The sequence below is a fragment of the Sceloporus occidentalis genome, unplaced genomic scaffold, assembly GCF_023333645.1.
Source record: "Sceloporus occidentalis isolate IW3139 unplaced genomic scaffold, rSceOcc1.0.p SCAF_5, whole genome shotgun sequence".
NCBI classification, from domain to species: Eukaryota; Metazoa; Chordata; class Lepidosauria; order Squamata; family Phrynosomatidae; genus Sceloporus; species Sceloporus occidentalis.
The window spans coordinates 146184137-146196032 of record NW_028316985.1 but is presented as its reverse complement, the minus strand read 5'-3'; the positions used below and the strand labels follow the sequence as shown (position 1 = coordinate 146196032).

The following is an 11896-nucleotide window of genomic DNA, read 5'->3' as shown; positions in this document are numbered from 1 at the left end:
CTAATTCATTTAGACCAGTACTGGCAATATATTTCAAGGTCCAAGAAAGTAGTTGTTTAGCCCTCCATTTCTTTTAAGGGAGGGACACCCAGGACTGAATGTTGAAACTTGTGCATGCAGAAGACATGTTTCAGTGAGTTGTGGCCACTTCTTCTTCTGACACTTCTACTACTTTGTTCTTGTTCTTTCAAACCCTTCTCCATGCCAACAAAGCAGTGGTTCTCAACCTTCCTAATGCTGCAACCTTTTAATACAGTTCCTCATCTTGTGGTGACTCCCAACCATAAAACTGCAGTGTCTCAATTCCTAAGACCACTGAAAATATGTGTTTTCTGATGGTCTTAGGTGACCCCTGTGAAAGGGTTGTTCGAACCGCTGCAATAAAGGGAGGACTGTACAGAAATTACCTTTTAGCCTCAGTTATTTGTCTGTAGTGTTTCACGATTCTTATAACAGCAGACTCAATATGGCAAAGTTAACTTACTGTAATAGGCTTTTAATTGTATGCTATTTTGGTGATTCTCCTTCTCCCCCCAATATTGTTTTTTAATGAATTTTAAATGTTTTAACTCTATAGATTGTTTAAATGTTTTTAATTGTATAGATTGTTTTCTCTCTCTCTCTCTCTCTCTCACACACACACACTGGTGTTTTTGTATGGCTTTTAGTCTGTTGTTGTTGTTGTATGCTTTCAAGTTTTTTTCTGACTTATGGTGATCCCAAAGTGAACTTATCATGGGATTTTCTTGGCACGATTTGTTCAGACAGGGTTTGCCTTTGCCTTGCTCTGAGACCGAGAGAATGTGACTTGCCCAAGATCACTCAGTGGATTTTCATGGCTGAGTAGGGATTCAGACTCTGGTTTCCCAGAGTCCTAGTCCTTCAATTAAACTGCTATGTCACTCTGGCTCTCCATAAAAGAAAAAACTGTACTGGTTATAATAATTGGTAAACTGCCTTGAATCATCATTGAGGAAAAGATGAGATATAAATAAATAACAACAGCAGACTTTTGTCTGAAGCTTTAAAAACATTTTCAATTATGGAAAGCCTGTCTCCTAGACTATGTTCTGGTTATGTAATTTATTTTTTCTAGATGTCCCCTCTGCCACCTATGTTCTTCTCCTATCATTCAATTTCCCAGAATCCTTAAGTACTATTAAATCCCTAGAAGGGAAGCATTTCTATATAGGAATTGATGAACAATCTTTAGAGTACATTTCTTCAATGTGCTGCCTTCCACATGTTTTGGGATATAGGATTCATTAGCCTCACCCAACAGAAGTCTATGGTCAGAAATGAGGTGAGCTGCAGTCCCAAACATCTGAGAAAAGCTGGAGATGTGAGACAGTCATGGGTTCACATGGTGCAAACATGCTATGAACTGGTAGCCAGCTGCAGGTTTCCAGCAAATGCAAAAATGATGAAAAACACATGCCATACACAAAAGTTAATTTATTTATTAAAAATAATAACCCACTTTAACATCCTGACAAAGTTTTAAAGCAATGAACCACCACCACCACCACCACCGCATAATATCAATAAAAGCCATTAAATATAAAAAAACAATAACAAAGCCAAACCGGCATTAACAAACCTGCAAATAAATATATAACAATAACAGAACACCATACTAAAAAACAAGACTAAATAATGTTTTTTAATATGATATTCAAAAACACCAAGACAGGAAGTCTACTGGATTTCTGAGGGCAGGGATTTCCACAGGTTAGATCCCATCACTAAAGAGGCCTTGTCTCTCACAACCATTAAGAATGCAAAGAGGTACTGTAGCAAAGGGGTATTGTAGCATTTTGGAGTTTAAATGAGAGAAATAAATGAGTAGGTAAGATTTCACAGACTTTAGTCTACTTCGCCAGATGCATAGAGTGAAGTGTCCCGGAACATACCTTTCTACCAAGGTGAGTAGATAACCATATGAATGTTGGTGGGTGTTGTTTGAATGTAGCATGGTAAGGTTTGGAGAGTTAACTACCATTATGATATGGATAGTGTACCAATGTCTCTGTTCAACCCATTGTTGATGGACTGGGGTTTGTAGATATATTCCAATGCCATTGTTTCTCTTTCCAGTCTTCCTTCGTAGTGTTTCTTTTTTAAAAAAAAAGGACTGCTGTTCTGAGTCCTCAGAATGTCTTACGCTACTAACTTCTTTCTTTTTCTCAGTCTCAAAGGTACTACAACACCCCTTTGTATACTGATCTAGATGAACACAGCTATACCTCTGATTTCTACAAGCCACTAAGAATGTTTCAAATTGGCTTTGCTTAGTTTGATGGTCTCCAGATGTTTTTTGATTAAAACTTTCAGCTTCCATAACATTGGAAATGTTGTCCAGAGCTGATAGGAAATGAAATCCAATTTATCAGGGTGGGTAAAACTACTCTGAAACGCTAAGCAGGTCTTTCATAAAGACAGAAAGGTTACACATTATTTAAGACATAGAAATGTCTTCAGGGAGGAGAATTTTCTTAATGTGTAAAACATCCTCAGACCCTTTGACATCTCGTCCTTGTCCTTTGGAACACCTACTTCTTGTTGGATTTCTGCCCAAGTGGATTCTACAACTGCTTTATTTAAGCAACAGTGGGTGTAACTGTTACTACAATGATAGTATGGTCCAAATGCATGCATGGTCAGAAGTGAATCACTGATCTGCGCTGGGCTTATTGACAGATAACTGAATACAGAACTGTAGCCTGAAGCAGTGAGATTTTGTGTTGGCCCTTCAACAGTTGTTTATGAACATATTTGTAAATTTCTGGCCATCCTACTTTTATGAATTTAAAATATGGGAATCAAAATTCAAGCTACGAACTCAACCTGTGCTCCAAAGTAAAACTAAATAGAACATCAACTGAAGATATATTGAAAAAACTGACACTAAGACAATGGCAGGGTTGCAGAACTGTATTAAGCACTGTAGTTCAGGATAACTGTCTCCAGAGATTTCAAAAGAATTACACACTTAAAGCTAATCTCTTTAGTTTAGTCTATCTTCGTCCTATAATAAAAGATTTTGCATCATAAATACTTCTTTGACATACTCATCAAAATAGTAATTACATGTGCTGGGTAAACTCCTCCTTTGAACAGATCTACAGGTATATGCACTTTGAAATTATCTCCTTTATATTGTTGCAAAGCATCTAAATCTTTGAGCAATTAGTATATTTGCTTTGAAGCTTCTTTATCTGGGTCTGGTGTTCCCTATCATACACAGAAACACTGGCATTGTGGAGCTGTTAATTTATTTTTTTATCAGAATGTTTCTGTAAGTGGAAGCATTTTGGTAAAAAATAGACAAGGTATCCCACTTCACATATATACCTCTCTGTGCAGAGATGGAATAAGCTCCTGAGGTGTGAAAGAGTTCAAGCTGTCTAAATACAAACATGTGCAAAGAATGCTCCCAGGATACAAAATGCTTTAAGATTCTTAGGAAAAAGATGCTGGCTTGTTTACTATCTTATATTCTACAAAACGCTTAAACAGAAGGAGGTGTCTAATGGCAGTTTTGATATCAACAAATGAACACCAATGTCTTTTTTAGTAAAAAAAGTGCCTTTTCCTTTTTATAAATATTAAGAATATAACCTATTAGCCTTGAACAGATAGACCAAACAATTCTAGCAAAAGGAAATGTTAAGAAAAGCTTCCACATTAGGGATGCTCAAGAATGTTGTTCAGCTTGCATCATGAAGAGAACAAACCAGATTTTCTGCTTCCAAACTTGTGGATTGGGATGTATTTGGATTTTGCACTTCTCCAGATTTTTCTTTTAAAATTTCAGTTTCAAAAGTGTACTGAAATACTTATTAAAAGGTGTATGTTACACTACATAAAAAGCATATGTTATGCTAAAACACATTTTAGGATAAAGTGTGCATCGAAATCATGAAAAAATGCATGCATATTTATGTAGATTTTTGCCCCCAAATAAAAGAAGATCAGTGTAGAAATGGGTGAGAAAATGACATAGAAGGAAAACAGACAGATCTATATAGCCTCACCCATCATCCATCTTGATTATATGGACTGGTAAACACAAGGGTAATGTAGCTATGCGTATGTTGCTAGTAGTAAGTGGTATCTCTTCATAAGCTACAGGACCAACAGAATTACGGTACTAAAGGTATATGGAAAAAGGAATATGAATAACAGGAAAGCAGTGACTGCTGATCTAAACTGTAGGCTTGTTCAGATATTGGGAAAGTTTTAATATAAGTTACTTTAATGACTCCCCAGAATCTCACAGCATGGCTTCTGTTACTTGTAATCTAAAAATAACTTCTGCATGTCCTGGTTTGGTACATTATTTTTCACACAAACTGAAAGCAATAAAAATGTGAAGATTACCCTTAAAAAGAACCTCAAGATTTTAGTTGTCCATGGCTACACATTATAGCAGGCTTTTTAGTATGGCCATAAGAAATAACTTTAGCTGGAAAACTACTGTGCATGTAGGGTACAGTAACCGCATAATATGATTTATGTCAAAGAACAAAGCAGTCCATTTCAAAGCTGAGTGAGAAGGGCACTAATAATATGGGAGAACATAGAGACTTAGTCCAGTTACACAAGAACCATTATCACCAGAATACCCATCAAAGACACTTTGGAAAATTGACCCAACTACCTTCAAAGGATCATGCTACTAAAATAGTATAACCTAACTTATATAGTGAAATAAAGCTGTAAGGGACTATGAACTGAACATGATTATAGACTGTAATTGTCTCTTCTGCTCTCTGTTGTGCTACCATTGAACTGCTCTCCAGATAGCAGCTTTGACAGGTGCTTTGAAAACTCATTAAAGGATTTTCCAATCCATCATTCAAGCCAGATCAGTGATCAACAGAGGCCCATATACCCACTAATCTCTATGGAACAAGCCCAGAGAAGAAATGGCATATTAAAAAGAAGGAAGTAAGCATGCTAGAAGAACAGAACTGGCCCACAAGGGAAGGAATGGTCAGTGCTTAAAAGAACCAATGGCTCAATTATCTTGCAAGGGCTTTGGACATTACAAGAAAGTGGCAAATGCAGCTGGGAATATAAAGATTGAAGGAAGCGGATGGGAGACAAGTGTATTCCTTATGCAGGCATTTCAGCAGAAGGATGAAAATGAAGCACAAATGTTTTTCCTACATCCACACAAGGGATCAAAATTTTCATTAACAAATAAAGAACAAATAAATAAGTCAATTTTTTTCTATGCTGCAAGGATGTTCCCCAAAAATGTACAGTTTTTGAGGACTACCTGCAGCTCTGGACTTATTTTGAACAAAAAAATCCAATGAGTTTTTTGAAAACTGCATTGGAAGCACATTTCTTGCACATGAAACAATATTTTCTGAGTAGAAATGAACATCCGTTCTGCACTAAAAGGCCACATGTTTAAGTAAGTTCCAATTTGTAAAGGAAAGTCCTGAACAGCTCAAACTTATGAGACATCTGGAGTTCCTCATTTAGGAATCTTGATGGTTGAAACACTTCTCTTCTTTGCTGAGGACTGGAAAATTGTTGAATATTTAACCCCTAATCTACACCCATTGCTTTCTCTTCAGATGCCAGACTGCTCTCAAATTTTAACTCAAATGTATCTGTTAAAAATGCACCTCAGCTACCATTTATTTGTAGTCCAGACCACGGCCTGGAAAAGTTACTTATTTTGGTTTACAGCTCTGAGAATCCCCCAACCAGCATTTCGAGCTCTGTTAAAGACAACTGAGTGGAGCCTGGGAAAAACTAGACATTTAACTATAAGATTCCTTCATCCCATTTTTAAAAAATCTTTCAATGTCTGAAAGTACACCATGAAGAAGGAATCTGTTTAACGCATTTTCCTGAAATCACCTTCCAGCACATAATTGCTGAATTGTGAGTAGGATATAGAGAGAACTCATATAGCTTTCTTTCATGAGTGAAAGCAGTTGTGGAGAGTACCAGTAATTTTGAACTGCAAAGTGACTGGAGTGGAAAGAGTTAAGCAGTTCCATTCAGTCTTCTTTCCAAATAGCAGCCTGCCCAATTTTTCTTTCTTTAGCAGAGGAAAGAATAATGAAACTCCAGGAATTCCAGAGCAAAAATTAATGACAAGATGAACAGATGAGACATTCTTCTGGCAGATCTAGAAAGAAATATCTTGGTATTTAACATCTCATTAACCATTATGATCTTCTTGTTATTGAACTCTTATTTCAAAAGGCATCATAGTAAATATTTTAAAACAGGATGCAATTCAGAGGAAAGAGGAAAGTGTTTTATGCACAGTTTGGGAAAGAAACCTTAGCCTCTCCTTTTTGATCCATTATCAAGACATTTAAAGAATTCTTTCTGTAAATTCTGATGCACTTAGTACCAGAATGAGATCTAGGGCAGAAAGAAAGAAAGAAAGAAAGAAAGAAAGAAAGAAAGAAAGATACCTCTTTAATGAAATACAGAAGCCTGGTCTCCCCACCAAATCTAGTCTCTGTTTTATCCTCAAAATAGTAGCTGGGGGGCATCTTAAAGAGGTCTTTGTCGAACAGCAGTTCGGACCCATATTATTGACTATGCATACAGAAGGAGGCTTACTGTCATTCCATATTAATTAGCAATGAATCCAGAGTGAAAGGATGTGATGTTAATAATAAATAATAAAACTTTTTGTGGTGCTGGAGAAGAGTTCTTTGGATGTTACCATGCTGTTCTAGGCATGTGATTGTTTGTCATTTTCCATGGCGCTGGTCAAGTTCACAAAGTTATCTGATAGGAAAAATAGATACCTTACTTTAGAAAAAGTTCACCTGGCACTGCTTGACCAGAAAGGAATGTCTTATTACCAAACAATATACCAAAATATCTGTTCATTTTTGGAAATACACAGAATTTAAAATCTACACAAACAGATGAGGAACAAACCTAAAGAAACTAATGATTAACACAATTTTAAAGTGGATGGTGATGACAGTGAAATAAAGACTTTTAATGCCTTAAGTTATCTATGAAAATGGAGACTGTGGTCAAGAAATCAGAAAAAACCCACTGCAGTCAAGAAATCAAAAGGGCAGTTATGAAGGAACTAGATAAGATTTTGAAGTATAAAGTATATTCTTGAACCTCTAAACCAGGATCATCCATGCCATTGTATTTCGTTTCTATGGATGGTTGTAGAAATTGGATAGTGAAGAGAATCAGCTTATTTGAAATGTGGTGCTGGAAAAGAGTTCTTTGGATACCACGGATTCCCAAAACATGGACCCTAGAGCAAATCAAGCCTGAACTCTCCCTAGGAGCCAGAATGACACAAATTGAGGCTATCATACTTTTGCCTGTATTATGAGATGACATGACTCATTAGGAAAGTTGGCAATGCTCAATAAATTGCAATGTAGCAGAAAAAAAGGAACACAGCATTACTGGTGGATAGACAGTAGAAAGTGTTGGTGACAGAATGTCCCAAAAGTCTCTCATTCAGAGGATCACCATAAGTCAAAGTGATGAAGGCAATTAAGGACAACAAAAGAAATTTATTCAGTACCCTTAAATTGTGAATTACTTAAATGTAAAACTAGGATAAGTAAATATACTAGCAATAGCACATGCTCAAAATATAAAATAAACAATTTTAAAACAATCATAAGGGTTGCTTGCCATTATAGCAGAAATACCAGAAAAGCAGTGCTATTCATGGTTTGATTTCATGTCAAAGATATCCTTTTTCAAAGGTTGTCTTTTACTTTATGTGGATAAATAAGTTGCAATTAAACCTCTCTTTTTTGCAATTAAAACCTTTTGCTTCTGTTTAAGTCATCATAATACTCTGGAAAAGAATCAGGCTACCAGAATACTAATACTATACTATTACAATGAGCTGCTACCAGAGTAGCAAGCCCTTCAAGAGAAAAGAAGTGACTGAGAGAGAAGTCTCTGTGTGTGTGTGTGTGCGCGCGCGCATGCGCGTGTGTGCATCCGTGTGTGTGTGCATTTGCAATTCAGGTAACAGAGGAAGCAAAGGCTTGAGAAATTCTTCACATCTTGCATACTGAAAAGATATTATTAAAGCCCTGAGGAGACATTTTGAAGATAGGAGGAGTACTGCAAGAAAGATATAAGCAATGAAAAGTGTTTCTTCCTAAAACACAAGATGTAACTGAAGTACACATGGCCAAAAATAATGGTGGAGGACATAATAATAGGTATGTGGTTGGAGCTGTCAGGGATGATGGGAGTTGTAGCTCTTCACCTCTGGCTCGAACTCACCACCTTGTTACGCACCGGCGCTGACCAGTTTTGGCCAGTGGTTAAAGCTTTGCTCTAAAGCAGCAGAGTTACAGAGAATAGGCTGAAGACCCTGACAAACTCTCCAAGCCTTCTCACTCTTGCTTCCACAGAAGTCTTCCCACTTCTTCAGGATCCTGCTGGCTCTTGTATCTTCACTCAAGACACCAGACAACTCAGTAGTCTTATATAAAAGATCTACTTTATTCTACTATATACAGCTCCAAAACTCCAATACAACTCCTCACTACTACCCACTGCTACTACCCACAAAATACATTGGGATTCATAGTCATTATTATAGTCCTTGGATCATACCACCCACTCTTGTCAGTTTCCACCCAGTGGGCGTGTACATCCACTCTCATTGGTTCTCTTGTTTCTACCCAGAATTGATGATTTCATCATCTCAGCCTTGACCACTTAACAATTCTCAGGTGTTCTCAATTATCCACTTTACATTTCTGTCCTTGGCATTTAGGACTTGTTAATTGCTTTACCATATACACCTGTGTGGCTCTTAATTTGCTTCTGCTGAGTCACCCTGACTCTCACATACATGTTTTATTTCAATCACTGTATGTCCCATGTTGCTTTTTCCTTAACAGGAGCACCAGACAAAGATTGCCATTCAGTCATGAGGTTCTAGGGCTTGTCTTTCAGCTTAGTCTACCTAGCTCACAGGATTGCTGTAGGGATAAAATGAGCAATATAAAGAGAGAATGTGAGGAATAAAATGTAATAAATAAAGTTTTATCTCCTTAAGATGATCAACAGAAGGTTATGAAAACTGAGAGAAGGGAGTCCCTTCTTGGACTTATCCAAAATCTCTAGGCAGAATGACCTGAAAGGACCAAGTATGAACTTGGATATCAGAGAGGAGAGAGAGGGTGTGTGTCAGCCAGACAGTTAGTAGATGTATCTGAAGAGTTTCTGCAGGGAGTTGTGTGGGTAGATGTACTCAGCTAAAGGTGAACACACTATTTATCTTACAAAGTCAAAATGGACTGAGCATAATAGATTTTTGAAATATTTTTGGTCAACTATTCATTGTTATTTCATAAAAGTACTGTTGAAGGACAAAGGGCCAAGTTCTCCCCCGAGGTCTTACAGCTCTGTGCTACCCCAGTAAATGCTGCAACTGAATGGAGTTTGAAACTGGCTAGCCTTGTTTTTACCTTGCAAGACCAAGGGCCTGTCTATGTGAAATATTGCTATGGCATAATTTGCTTATACTCCATAACAGTGTTTGACATGCACAATTGACTCTGTAACAAATTGATTCTTGCTACATAGCAAGCTGCTTTTCTTAAATTTATTCTGCTTACTAGGTGCTCCCTCTCACATTTGCAATTGTTGCTACATGACAATGCTTGGAATAGTGTTGTTGAAAGTCTTTTGCTTTACATATGAATTAAATGATTTTTAAAAATAATTTTCTTCATAATATGGATCCAAAACAGAATGCAGAAATAATCCAGTTTGAGATGGCTTTAACTACCCTGGTTCAGTGCTAGGGAATCCTGGGAATTGTAGTTTATTGTGGCTCCAGAGCTCTCTGACATAGAAGGCTATGTGTCTCACAAAACTACAGTTCCCAGGATTCTCTAGCATTGAGCCAGGGCAATTAAAGCTGTCTCAAACTGGATTATTTCTGCAGTCTTTTAGACCATAAACCCTAAGGGGCATACAAAAATATAAGCAGCCACAGTAAAAACTACCCAGTTTACTAAAATCAGTTTCACACAACAAAACTAATTACAGGATAAATCAATGCAGCATAAAAATTACAGGGAGAACTCCCACTGAAATCTTAGCAGTTTGCCTGAAGCTAAAAAGAGATGGAGTCAACCTCTTTCAGGGTGGGGAGTAGTTTCATAACCTGGTGCCACCACAGAAAAGACCGTCATTTATACTAACCAAATCCTGATTCTAAAAATGAAAGGAGACAAAACCGAGACACTGATGTTGACAGAATCCTATAGGCCAGAGTTAATATTGTAACCCCAAACTGTTTAGGGTGCTCTAATTAAGAATGAGTACTTTGAATCATACCTGTAAATGAACTAGAAGTTAGTGCTTTGGACCATTATATTTTATAAAGTTTTTTAATACATGTATTTACTACTATGGTAGGTATACTTCATCAGAATATCATGCTACCTGCTGAAAAGTTGATGATAATGTTTTTAGTTGTCATCTAGGCCTGGTACAGATGGGCCTATGGGGCGCCCTCGTCACGTGCTAGGGGTTGGTCAAGGGTGCTCGCCCACACGTGCCTCAACCCTAGCACGTGATGAGGGTGTCAAAATGCCAATGCCCTGCACAGATGGGTGCCACCATTTTGATGCAACAGACACAGTGTCCGCATATCGTGGCATCATATTGATATTGCGAGTGCACCACTGGTCCACTACGGTGTCATTATGGTGCCACAAAAAGAATCCACTTTTTGCAGGTTCTTTTTGCTGTGTGAGGAAGCCGCATGGTTTGCCCGCTGCAGCTTCCTCACACAGCAAAAAAAGGCGCCAGCAGACCACCCTTTTTGGATGGTTTGTACCGGCCCCTAGTTAACAGGGCTCAGTTTCAAATTAAAATTCCCAAGGGTTTGTTGGAAGGAAGGGAGGCCAGCCATAAAAGGTAAAGGTTTCCCCTTTGACAAGGTTGTCCAGACATGTCTGACTGTACGGGGCGGTGCTCATCTCCATTACTAAGCCAACGAAGCCAGCATTGTCAAAGATGGCTCCATGGTCATGTGGCCAGCATGGCTGCATTGAACAATGCTACCTTCCCACCAAAGTGGTACCTACTTATCTACTGCACTTTTACATGCTTTCGAACCACTAGGATGGCAGAATCTGGGACTAGTGATGGGAGTTCACTCCAGCATTTGGGCCTTGAACTGCTGTGTCCTGCCGATTTTTCAGTCATCAGAGTCAACATCTTAAACACTGAGCCTCCACATTCATAACCGCCAGCCATAACTAATCAGGAAATCATGTTAATTTTTTAAACATTTTCTGGTTTGTTTTTGATTTCAGGTCAAAATTCCAAAGTAGGGCTACACAGATACAGAAGGTGGGCCTGCTGTGTCTCATTGGAACACTGTGAAAGACATTTCAAGTTTTGACAGTGGGCAGTTTAAAGTCAAAATTTCAAACATGGGGCTTCCATCCTAGAATTAAAAAAAGGACAGGACTGCAGCAATTTATTGACAATTTTTATGGGTTAGAAAGCATGAGCTCTGTGGCAATGCTGCTAAAGTTCCTAAGGCAGGAAATGGAAAGGCTAGGACACTATACTTGAGGTGTTGTTTTTTTAAAGGTGAGAGATGGGAAAATAGGCACATCCCCTTTCACAGACTGCTTTTGTAATATTATGTATGGATCTGGGCAGTGCTGGGTATAAAGAAAGCAAAATTCAGTAACAACAGCTCTATTGATACTAATTACTGTCATCACTACCATGACCTGTTTTTATGAGCATTCGGAACAGATCTTCCATTGGAAACAGAATCTGACCTAAATGGAACAGCAAACCATTTCTATGATCTTATGCTCTGCCCTAGTTGCATATTTCCTGCTGTGCTCAACTAAACCTTGCAATC

The 11896-nt window shown here is 38.0% G+C and overlaps 1 protein-coding gene across 2 annotated transcripts in view; it reads right to left on the bottom strand.

Annotated features, from left to right (window-relative positions):
- Nucleotides 1-11896, bottom strand: part of LOC149312950 (RING finger protein 150-like) — a 130784-nt gene that overhangs the window by 10263 nt on the left and 108625 nt on the right. The window lies entirely within an intron of this gene.